The following is a 10,344-nucleotide window of genomic DNA, read 5'->3' as shown; positions in this document are numbered from 1 at the left end:
CTCAAAGAACTGAAAGACAGGACTCAAAGAGATATTTGCACACCCTGCTCATGGCAACAGTATTCACAGGAGCCAGGAGTCGAAGACAGGGCAGATGTCCCTCCTGGGTTAATGTATAAATACAATGTAGGGTGTCCCCATGCCAGAATGTTACTTGTCTGGAAGAGAAGGAGACAAACCCTTCACATGCCAAGTGAAAGCTGCCAGTCACTGCAGGGCAATTCCTGTGCCATCCCACTCGGAGGCAGAAAGGGCAAGGGGAGTGTTGGGTTTGGGAGTGGTGATGTGCAGTGGGTCCTAGTAGAGAAATTTCAGCTGGGGAACCTTCTGGAGGTGGCTGGTGGCAATGGTTGTACAACTATGTGAAAGCGTTGGTGCCCCAGAACTTAAAAATGGTTAAAATGGTACATTTTATCTCTCGTGTAACCACAATAATGAAGTATTCGTTTTCCTATTATTTATATATTTGATTTTTCTTTCTCTCTCCATTCTGATCTCGTGCTCATCCAGGTCCTCTTAGGAACCTGCTGCTTGCCCAGGCCCACCATAACCACCAAGAACTGATGCAGTCCCTTCCCACCCCTCCTCGCCTCAGCTCTGCAAGGAATCTGGGCACTGGGGACGGGGTTAGTGATCAGCCCCTCAATCCTAAGACAGACCTGAAGTCTCCTTAGCTTATCTTTTTTCCCACATTTTAATTTTATTTGTTTTGTGTGTGAATGAAGCCCAGGGCCTGTGCATGCTGGGCACACACTCCACCACTGAGCTATACACCCACCCCATGAACCCTGTTTCCTGACGCTCTTCCCCAGATGTGCACAGGACATCCCTGCTGCAGACAGCGCTCTGATCATGCTGCCGACACAGTGACCTGCCCAATCCTCATGATCCCAGGCCCGATGTCTGCTGCCTCCATAAGCAGCATCCTGTTTCAGGTCTCGCTTGTCCTTGGAGCCCACAACAATGTCCAGTATACAGTAGGAGCTCAGGACACATATCTGAGGAGTGAGTGTATCCTGTGAGGCGAGTCTTCTTCCCATGAGGTGATGAAACTTCCCTTCCCCACGTGCACACAGCCAGAGAGAGACAGGGCTGGGGTTCTAACCAGGCCTTCTCCTGGGGGTCAGGTCTCGCTGCTCCATGAAACTCGGAGCCCACAGCATGAGAGGGGTGGTGTTTGTGTGTCCGGGATACAGATGCTCACAGCCATGAGCTCCAGGGAGTGGGGCTGGGGACCGATTGGCAGAGTGCATTGCCACTGGAGGCCCATAGAGGCGAGTGTGTTGTTGAGTGTGTGCTCCTCTGTCAAGTACCTGGCCTGTCCCAAGCCGAGGAGTACCGTCCCTCCTCCAGGCAACCCCAGCATCTTCACCAAGTCCTACTAGACTACCTGTCTCTCCAGATTGTGAGCGAATAGAGAGGTCCAGGACGGGCCAGCCCAGATGTGAGCGTGGACTTTCAGGATCCGGTGGTGGGACCCTGGGCACCTTGCTTGACGTCCCCGAGCTTTGGCTCTCTATCTGGGTGGTGGAGATGAGAATCCCCCACCCCGTCCACTGCCCAGATCTTCACTGTGGCATCCAGCCTGGACTTGCTCACCTCCAGCGCGGGGCAGTGCTCTAGTTCCCCAAGGATGTTCGTGGTGACTATCGACTACTAGTGAGTGGCTTGGATGCCAGCCCTGCCTGGAGGAGGATTCGTCCTTCGGAAATGGAGAGCAGGAGAGTTCCATTTCACAATCCTGAACAATTCCCAGTGGCTTGTTTTCTCTCCAAACCCTGAGAGAACCCTCTTGTTTTGAAAGGCAAATTCAAAGGCAGATTGCTGACTGCAGAGTTATCTGTTTTCTTATCTGCCTGGAGCAGAAGTGGCTTTGGAATACCCGGTTAGCTCAGATAAATGACAAGCCCGCACCCAAAGAAAGCTATACAGACCATCTGGGGAGGGGAGAGGTACTGGCTTCAGGACTGTTCACTGTGAAACTGCAAATTATTTTCTTCCCCAAACAAGTTGGATTGTTCTTGTGAATCCCAGCCAGATGGCCAAAAGATGCCACCAGGGACGCTCTGGTTGAGACTTACACAATTCAGTTTGGCTTTTAAAATCATTTGCAGAGTTCTGCAAACGAGGCAGGTTTCCCCCCTTACCCTAATGTCGTTCTATTTTTTTCTTAAAAATGTTTTCATGTTACAAACATCTTAGGTGTTTATTGTAGCCTGGAAAATGCAGTAAAAATTAAAGAACATAAAAATGACCCTTAATTCTGTCACCCAGAGACCATCTAACGTCTGATGCATTTCCTCCCTCCCCCATCAAGGCTGCACCTTTATAAAAAGAACACCTGTATCCCTTCTCCCAGCCCTCTGGAGGAGACGGGCAAGGCCCTGCACGCCTGGAACGCATAGTCCAGAGGGGAAACAGGTTATAAATATAAACATAAACAGGTCGTCCCCAACAACATTGCAGTGATGTTAGCTGAGGGCCTGAGTGAGCACACAGCCTGTTAGGAGAACTCTCTAAAAGTGGAATTTATGAGACAGTTTTTTCTATTACATTTAAAAAAAAGAAAACCCAGGGTGATGATCCTCTTCATGCTATGTGTATTAATATGATGCTGATAGTACCTGATAAGTATGTCCTCGACCTATAGGAGACAGCTTCAGGCTTTAGGCCTATAGATGCTGTGGGTCAGGAGGGATTTGACAAGTCTCCCCTCTAAACTCACTCTCATCCCTGTCCACCGCTCAGCTGGCATCCCATCAGACACGGGAGCTCACTCCTCCCTTGGCCATTTCTTTCTGTCCTCTTGGAAACGTTCCCTTCCGGTGAAGTCAAACGGGCCCTCCTGGGCTTCCAGCCCTGGCCCTGGTTCTAGAACAGATCCAGGTCCCACCCCATGCTGAGTCAGCTCCACATCCCTGCCAGGGACACATGCTGCTTGCGCGGCCCCCACCTTGCCTGTGACTGCAGTCCCTTTCTTGGGTCTGCACCCGGGAGCCCTCCTCAGGAGCAGCGGTCCTCCTGGGCACCCTTCCTCCCAGCTGCTGCCCTGCTTCCTGCTCTTGGTGGCTTGCGGCTTTTAGGCCACCTCTGCGTCCAGCAGACTCTGGATCAAACCTGTCGCGCTCACTCATGGAGGACCAAATTCTCGCGCCTGCATCTCTGACGAGCGGTGCAGCCTGGGTGCCTTGTGCTGGCAGAGTCCTGGCTCCCCATAGTAGAACACTCTTGAAGTCACCTTCCTGCGGTTTATACCACACGGAACGTTCACCAAGAGGGCACTAGGGGCCCCGCACTGTGCTGAGAACTGAGGACACGGCACAAGCAAGATCAGTAGGGTCCTGCCCCCCAGGGCACTCCCATGGTCCTAGAGATAATCACTGACTCAGCCGAGGAGGTCTGGGAAGAACCTGTGCAGGTGCAGGACAGAGAGTAGCGGGGAGCCGCAGTCCCAGCCAGCACAGCCCATCCTAGAGGGGGGTGATTTCCTTGGGACCTGAAGGAGGAGGACAATTATGTGTGTGGGGTGGGGGTGGCAGAATTCCAGACCCAGGGAGCACCAGGTACCCAGGTCCTAAGATCATGTAAATAGCCTTGTCTTTGTCACCCAATCAACAGCCATTGCAGAAGTGTGAGCTGGCTGAGGGCTAAATATATCTCTGCAGGCAAGGATTCCTGCTGGAGGGGACCAGCCTCCCACCCGTGTCTCCTGGTCTGGTTTGATTAAGTAATTGATCCATTGAATCTTCACTTCATGGATTCATGGGTCAATTTCTTGATTGGGAGGTTAATTAGCTTGTTCACCTACCTGTCAAGTCCTGATTGTGGTCTGCTGTCCCATGAACAAGATGGGACAGACCCCCTGAAATGCACCCTCTAGAGAGGAGAAAAGGATACGGACATGGGAAAAATCAAAGAGCAATGAGACCGAGAGATCTCTGGCTGCAGGTCCCCACTCAAGCAGGAAACAGGGACACATGACCTCAAATTTGAAGGAGGAGCAGTCAGCCCTCAAAGACCAGACAACAGCCGAGCAAAGGCACTGAGCCCAGTGGACTTGGTCTGTTTGGGGCTCAGTGGGAAGCCTGCTTTCTCTCAAGAGAGCTGAGCAGTGAGTTGAACTGCCTGTTGAACATGACTTTGCCCACAATAAATCACCTCCTAATTTGAAGGGACTGCCAACAAAGGGGTGTCCCTGTCTCTGACCACACACAGTCTGTGTGTCTTCCTGGAAACCAGCAAGGCACAGCCTCCCCGGGCTGGCACAGCCTCCTCCCTGAGTAGGCCCCAGGAGCGGGCGGCCCTCAGTGGGAGAACAAGGCTGCATTATGAAAGTTCCACAGGACAGCCGTGGGCAACAGAGGCCGAGTGTGTCCAGGGTGGGCAGGCTGGGAGCTCAGAATAGCTCATTGAGTCCGCGGTCGCCAGGCCAGGAGAGCAGCCAGGAAGAAACAGGTCTCTATGAAGGGGAGGCCCAGCACAGCCTGAAATGGAGGTCACACACACCACACTGTCCATCTGCAACCTTCCCCTGCTGGCCCCACTGCACATATGGGTACAATGAGACTAAATTTATAGTCCATGGATAGCCTGTCTGACGGGGGGAATTCACCTCTGCATCTTCCATCCCTCTTCCCTTCTCCAGGATGCAAAGAGCTCTTTAAAATTTCCAAAGGGAACGTGAAAACATTGTGTAAAGCCTTGTGCTCCTCAACAAGCCTAGGAAGCGGGTGCCTTTAGGACCCCAATCTCCAGATGAGGAACTGAGGGTCAGGGCATCGGTCACTTGGCCAAGTGTACTAAGAGGTCACGCTGCAGGGATGGAACCCAAGTACTGCACCACCGTGGTGTGTGCTGCACATGTGTGACGTGGGATGTGGTGGGTGGCATGATGTGTGGTGTGGGCGTTGTGCGTGTGCTGCCAGGATCCTCCCTCCCTGGTCAGGATGCCCACCATGGACTGGGTGGAGGCAGCCAAGCTCGCTTTCAGCAACTGGTGGGAGCCAGGCCCCAACGGCCCCCCACAGCCAGTGACCCAAGCACAGCCCTGGGAGCGGGTTACATCTCAGGAAAGCTGGTAGCAGGAGGGGGAGCCCCAAGGTGGGGGCTGGGGCCTGCTGAGCCCCTAGCCCCTGACAGGTGCACATGCCCGGGGAGGGGACCAAGCAGTCCTGGGCTTAACCTCTCACCATTCACCAGCTCGCTGCCCATCCTCCCCTGTGTCCCTGGGGTTCTTCCTGTGGACTCTGGGCCAGCCCTTTCTTTTCTTTAAGACCTTCCTGGGGACAGATTCCAAGCCTGGCCATGTATCTGTGTCCAAGACCCCCAGGCAGGTTCTTCTCTGTCACCCTGTGCCACACCCACCCCTGGTCTGGCACCTCGGTAAAGCGTCCACCCACGCTGGAAGGTTCCAGCCCTGGCCTTTGCTCTGCCATCTCTCGTGGAATCCCTCCCCACTGCTGCCCTCCCCCGCTCTGCGGAGACTGGATCCCGCAAGACCTCCCCTGACTCCCAGCTGACGGGTGAGTGCTGTGTCCTCTGAGCTTCCAGCCCGTGACCCTGCTTGGCCAGAGCTGTCTTGGGAACACAGAGCCTCAGCAGACCCACACACAAAAGGCCCACCTTCTAGGGCAGGTTCACGTGTTAAGCTCACAGATTCCAGGGGTCAGGAATTTGGGTGGGGCACTGGGGGATGGCTTGTTTGGGCCACAGTGTCTGGGGCCTCTGCTGGAAGACTGAATGCTGGGGCTCCAATAGCCAGGGGCTGCTTCGCCCCCTGTGGTCTGGATGATGCTTTGTCCATTGGGGGCCTTGGTTCTCCTTGGGCCTCTCCACGTGGTTTGGGTTTCCTCGCCACATAGTAGCTGGCTTCCCTCAGAGCCAGCAACCCCAAGAAGAGGGTGATGGAGGGGAGGCCGTGGGCTGAGAGCCAGATCCCCACTGTGGTGGCCCAAGTGATGAAGTCCTGGCATATGCTGGGTAGAAGTGATGCCAGTCACTTAGGAGGATGTGAACTGCCACCACTGTCCCCAGAGTCCAGCACAGGCATGTCCCTCACCAATGCTAAGAGACTTTGATTGGTCTGTTGAGCTCAGTATCCTCGTCACAGTCTCCACAGGAGGAAACTGAGGCCCAGAGAGTTGCAGTAACTGGTTCAAGGCCCTCTGTGCTGGGGAACCGGCCCCATGGCTCCGAGCTGTCCTAGTGAGCACAGGCAGTAAGACCAGAGTGCCGCCTTGAGGTCACAGGGAGCTGGCCAGGCCTCTCCTGCAGTATATGGGCAAACTTTCGAACCTAGGCAGCTCTAGACATAGAGTGAGATTATGCACATTTGCGGAGAATAACAGGCTCCTGTAGCTGGCTGCTCCCCCGACCCCATCAAAGACGCCTGAGATCTCTGTGGCCACCGGGGGGCAGTGTGGTGCTGACTGCCTGCTGCGTGTAACTGCACCCCGGAGCCCCTGTCCTCCTCGCAGCTTCTGATTGTTCAGGAGGCAGGGGTTGCTGCTGCCCTAAAGTGAGTCAGCCATCAGCAGAACCAGGCAGCGGGCTCTGCAGGACTGCAGGGAGGCACTAAGCCAGCTACAGGGACTTGTTCTCATCGCGTGCTCAGCCTGTTGGTTTCTTTCTTTAAAAAAACTTAACATTTCAGCTGGGCACTGTGGTGCACACCTGTAAACCCAGTGGCTTGGGAGGCTGAGGCAGGAGGGTTGTGAGTTCAGAGCCAGCCTCAGCAAAAAAGTGAGGCGCTAAGCAACTCAGTGAGACCCTGTCTCTAAATAAAATATAAAATAGGGCTAGGGATGTGGCTCAGTGGTTGAGTGTCTCTGAGTTCATTCCCTGGTACTAAAAAACAAAATAAAACAACAACAAAAAAAAAAACCTTAAAATTTCAGTATGCTTAACCGAATTGTCACAAGTTAATTGCAAAACCGACATGTGTGTGCCTGTGCATGCACACACGTGCATACACTCTTCCCTCTGCGGGGAGCCCCCTCCCCTTTGCATTTCTCTCTGGCAAAGTTCAACTCATCCAGAGATTTCAGCCCAGTCACCACCTCCTCCAGAAGCTGCCCTGTGGCTGCTCCAGGGACCCTGTCTGGAATGGCTAGGGACAGCTTCTGACCACCTAGATGACTCTTCAGCTGTCCTCACCCCACCCTCCCTTGAGGTTCAGGAACAAGTTTTATTCCCCTCTGGGTCTGCCAAGCCGAGGCCAGTGCGAGGCACAGCTACGTGCTCAGAAGTTGAGCTGCTGGGTAAAGGGGCGCCGCACATGCTCGCATGTGCTCCCTCTGCCCGGAGCCCCTCCCCTCCATCTCTCTGTGGCAAACTTAGGTGTTCAGGACAACTGAGAGCAGGCTCTGGCCTGCTGGGTCCCACTGTCTCAGCGGCTCACAGGCAGCATGCTTAGCATCTCTGGACCTCAGCTGTCTCAGAGGCTGGAGGGCCTGAGGCTCCTTTCTGTGCGTTTCCATCAAGCAGTGAGTGATTTTGTTCCCAGTTGATTCTAACTCTGGGAAAAAATATTAGAAAGTCTGCGACAAGAGGGGCCACTGTGAGCGAGAGCTCCAGAGAGCCCGCAGGACTTTGGGTTGCCTTGAGCGTCCATACGCTTCTCTGGCCTGTTTTCTCAGTCACTGCTTGGTGGGGTGGATGGAGATGGGAGCTGGCCAAGAGTGGACCTGGCTGGGCATGATAAGACAGGCGCAGAAGTGCAGAGTAAGCTTGGAGACTTCCTGTTTTCTGACTGTGCTCTTGTGCCTTTGGGATCTATAAATAGAAAGTTTGGGCTTGTTGTTTGAGTGCCTCTGATGTTTCATTTCTGTTTGCTAGTCATCCACAGGTGGGATACTTCAAGAAAGCAGAAACCCGTGGTGAACGGGAGGTGGGCATTGGCCTGTCTCTGCAGGCAACTCAGGAGGCTCAGGGAGAGAAAGCGAAAACTGCACCATTTCCAAAGGTCCAGAAGCTTCTGTGTGACTTGGATACTCCTTAGACTCCCCAGTCAGCCTCCTTCAAACCTGGCTCACCCGAGACGGGCACCGCTGTCTCTCAGTGCCCAGACTGGAGACCTGGGTGGGCCTTGGCTGCTCTCCCCTTCCCTGCCCCACATGGAGCTACTCCCAAGTCCCCCAGGTGGGACTCCCCAAGTTCCCCTGGGCCCAGGTACAGCTTCTTGCCTGGGTCCCAGTCTCCATGCCTGCAAACCAGTGACTTACCCTCCCCCAGAGAGATTCAGTTCATCTCAGTCCACCTGCTGCTGCCCCCGACAGGATCTGGCCTGTGTTGACCTTGTACCAGATCCAATATGCCCTTGACCTCATTTAGCTGCTGTTACACCCACTCCAGGCTCAACGCGGCTAGGGAGGGACTTGTTCATGGTTCCCAGTGGGAAAACAGCAGGAAAGCAGTAAAAAGAGGATAACTTTAACCTGGGTCTGTGGGTGCACAAGCCCCCTCTCCTCCCCTGACCAGCCATGGAATTGAGTCTAAATGTCGGGAATTGTCACCAACAACAGCTGGGTCTGCTGCCACAGTGCATCAGCTCAGTCTGGCCTGGTCTCTTGGGCCCCCAAGGTCCTGTCCACCCCAGGTCCCCTGGAAGTCTCGCTCTCCCATCTGTGTGTGTGAAGTCCGAGGCCCATATGCCCCCTCCTGGCAAGTGTCAGTACTGACGTTCTGAAGTCCAGCTGGGGGCCAGGCTCCGCTCCACCCAAATCAGATCAGCTTACTGAATCCTCGCCTGCAACTTTACAAGTGTGAACACCACTGCTTTAAAGACCTGGAGGCTGGGAAGAAGGTGCAGTCAACAGCTACCAGGGCAGGAGAGCTGAAAAGTGGCCAAGCTGGAATTTGGACACATGCCATCTGGCTCTTGACCCCATTCTCAGTTGAGTCCCCACGCTACCACCTGCCTGTCTGTTCCTCTCTCTGTTCCAAGAAGATCCAGCATCCCTCCTCCTGGCTGAGGTTGTCCTTTGTCCACCACTGCCCTCTGTGTGGGCACTCAGCAAACTGTCTTTATGTGCATGACACCTGCAGACATGGAGAGTGTGGCTTTCTCTCTTCTTTTTATGTGGAAGCCAGGTATGGCTACACTGTCTCCGTCCCAGATTTACCCACTGCCAGTTAGGATGCAGAGCTGGGAGGTGGAGTCCCCACACATGGACCACTTTGCATTTGGTGCCAGGGATCTCTTCCCCATCTTCACCTGGACAAACCACGGACAGACCTGTGGCTACCTCAGGCCCTTTGCACGTTCGTTCCCTCATGCTTAGCTGCTCCACCTCCTGTCATGGTCTGCTGCCTTCCTATCCTCATTTGGGCTTCAGCACAGGTGACAGCACCTCTCCATGCTGAACATCCTAGCATCAAGACTGAGAAATGTCATCTCATGTGTGGAAAGTGGCATATGGTTGGTACCTGTGTGCTAGAGAAATCTTCAGGTGGGGTGCCTCCATTTCTGGCCAGATGACAGGTGAATGGCATCTTCTCTAGGCCTCTACTCCCTGACTGATAACTGGGGATCCCTATCTGTACTTGTTCACAAGACTGAGCTGGGGAATATGAACAGGGGCTCACATAAGGCCTCATAAGTGCTCATTCCACGCTGGCTATGGATCATGGAAACTAAGACCAGAGGGAAGCTGGGCACAGTGGCACATGCCTGTGACCCAGTGGCTTGGGAGGATAAGGCAGGAGGATCACAAGTTCAAAGTCAGCCTCAGCAACTTAGCAAGGCCCTAAGAACTTAGAGAGATCCTGTCTCAAAAGAAAAAATAAAAAGGGCTGGAGATGTGGTTAAGCTCAGTGGTTAACCCCTGGTACTCCCCCCCAAAAAAAAAATCAGAAAGGAGCCTCTGTCGGGACACTTGTGAATTGGGGCTGCAGAGTTGAGGTCCCACAACAGGGTGCACAGCCTCATGGAGCCAGGGACCTGGAGAGAAGATAGGGGTCAAGGTCTCTTCCCTAGAAAAGGACCTGTTGGTCTGATAAGGAACAAAAGAAGAAAAAACGCAATCCTCACACGCACAATTTGGACGGCTCTCAGGGCGTTTTGCTGCTGTCAAAGTCCCTCTCAGGAGAGTGCCCACCGAATGCTTCCATTTGTACGGTACTCTCGATTCGAAAGCTATGCAGCAATGGAGAGCAGTTCTGTGGTCTGCAGGGACAGAAGTGGGGAGGGGGGTGACCGCCAGGGAAGGTGGCTGCAGGGGCTTTTTGGAAAGAGCCATTCCTGATACGGACAGGGCGGCAGTTAGACGAGTCTCTACGTATTACGTTCTCAGGACTGAATGCGAGGAGGACAAGCGAGCGCACAGGGAGAAGGGGGACATCGGA

This window comes from Sciurus vulgaris (genome assembly GCF_902686455.1).
Source record: "Sciurus vulgaris genome assembly, chromosome: 9".
Taxonomy (NCBI): domain Eukaryota; kingdom Metazoa; phylum Chordata; class Mammalia; order Rodentia; family Sciuridae; genus Sciurus; species Sciurus vulgaris.
Note: the sequence above shows the minus strand (reverse complement) of the source record.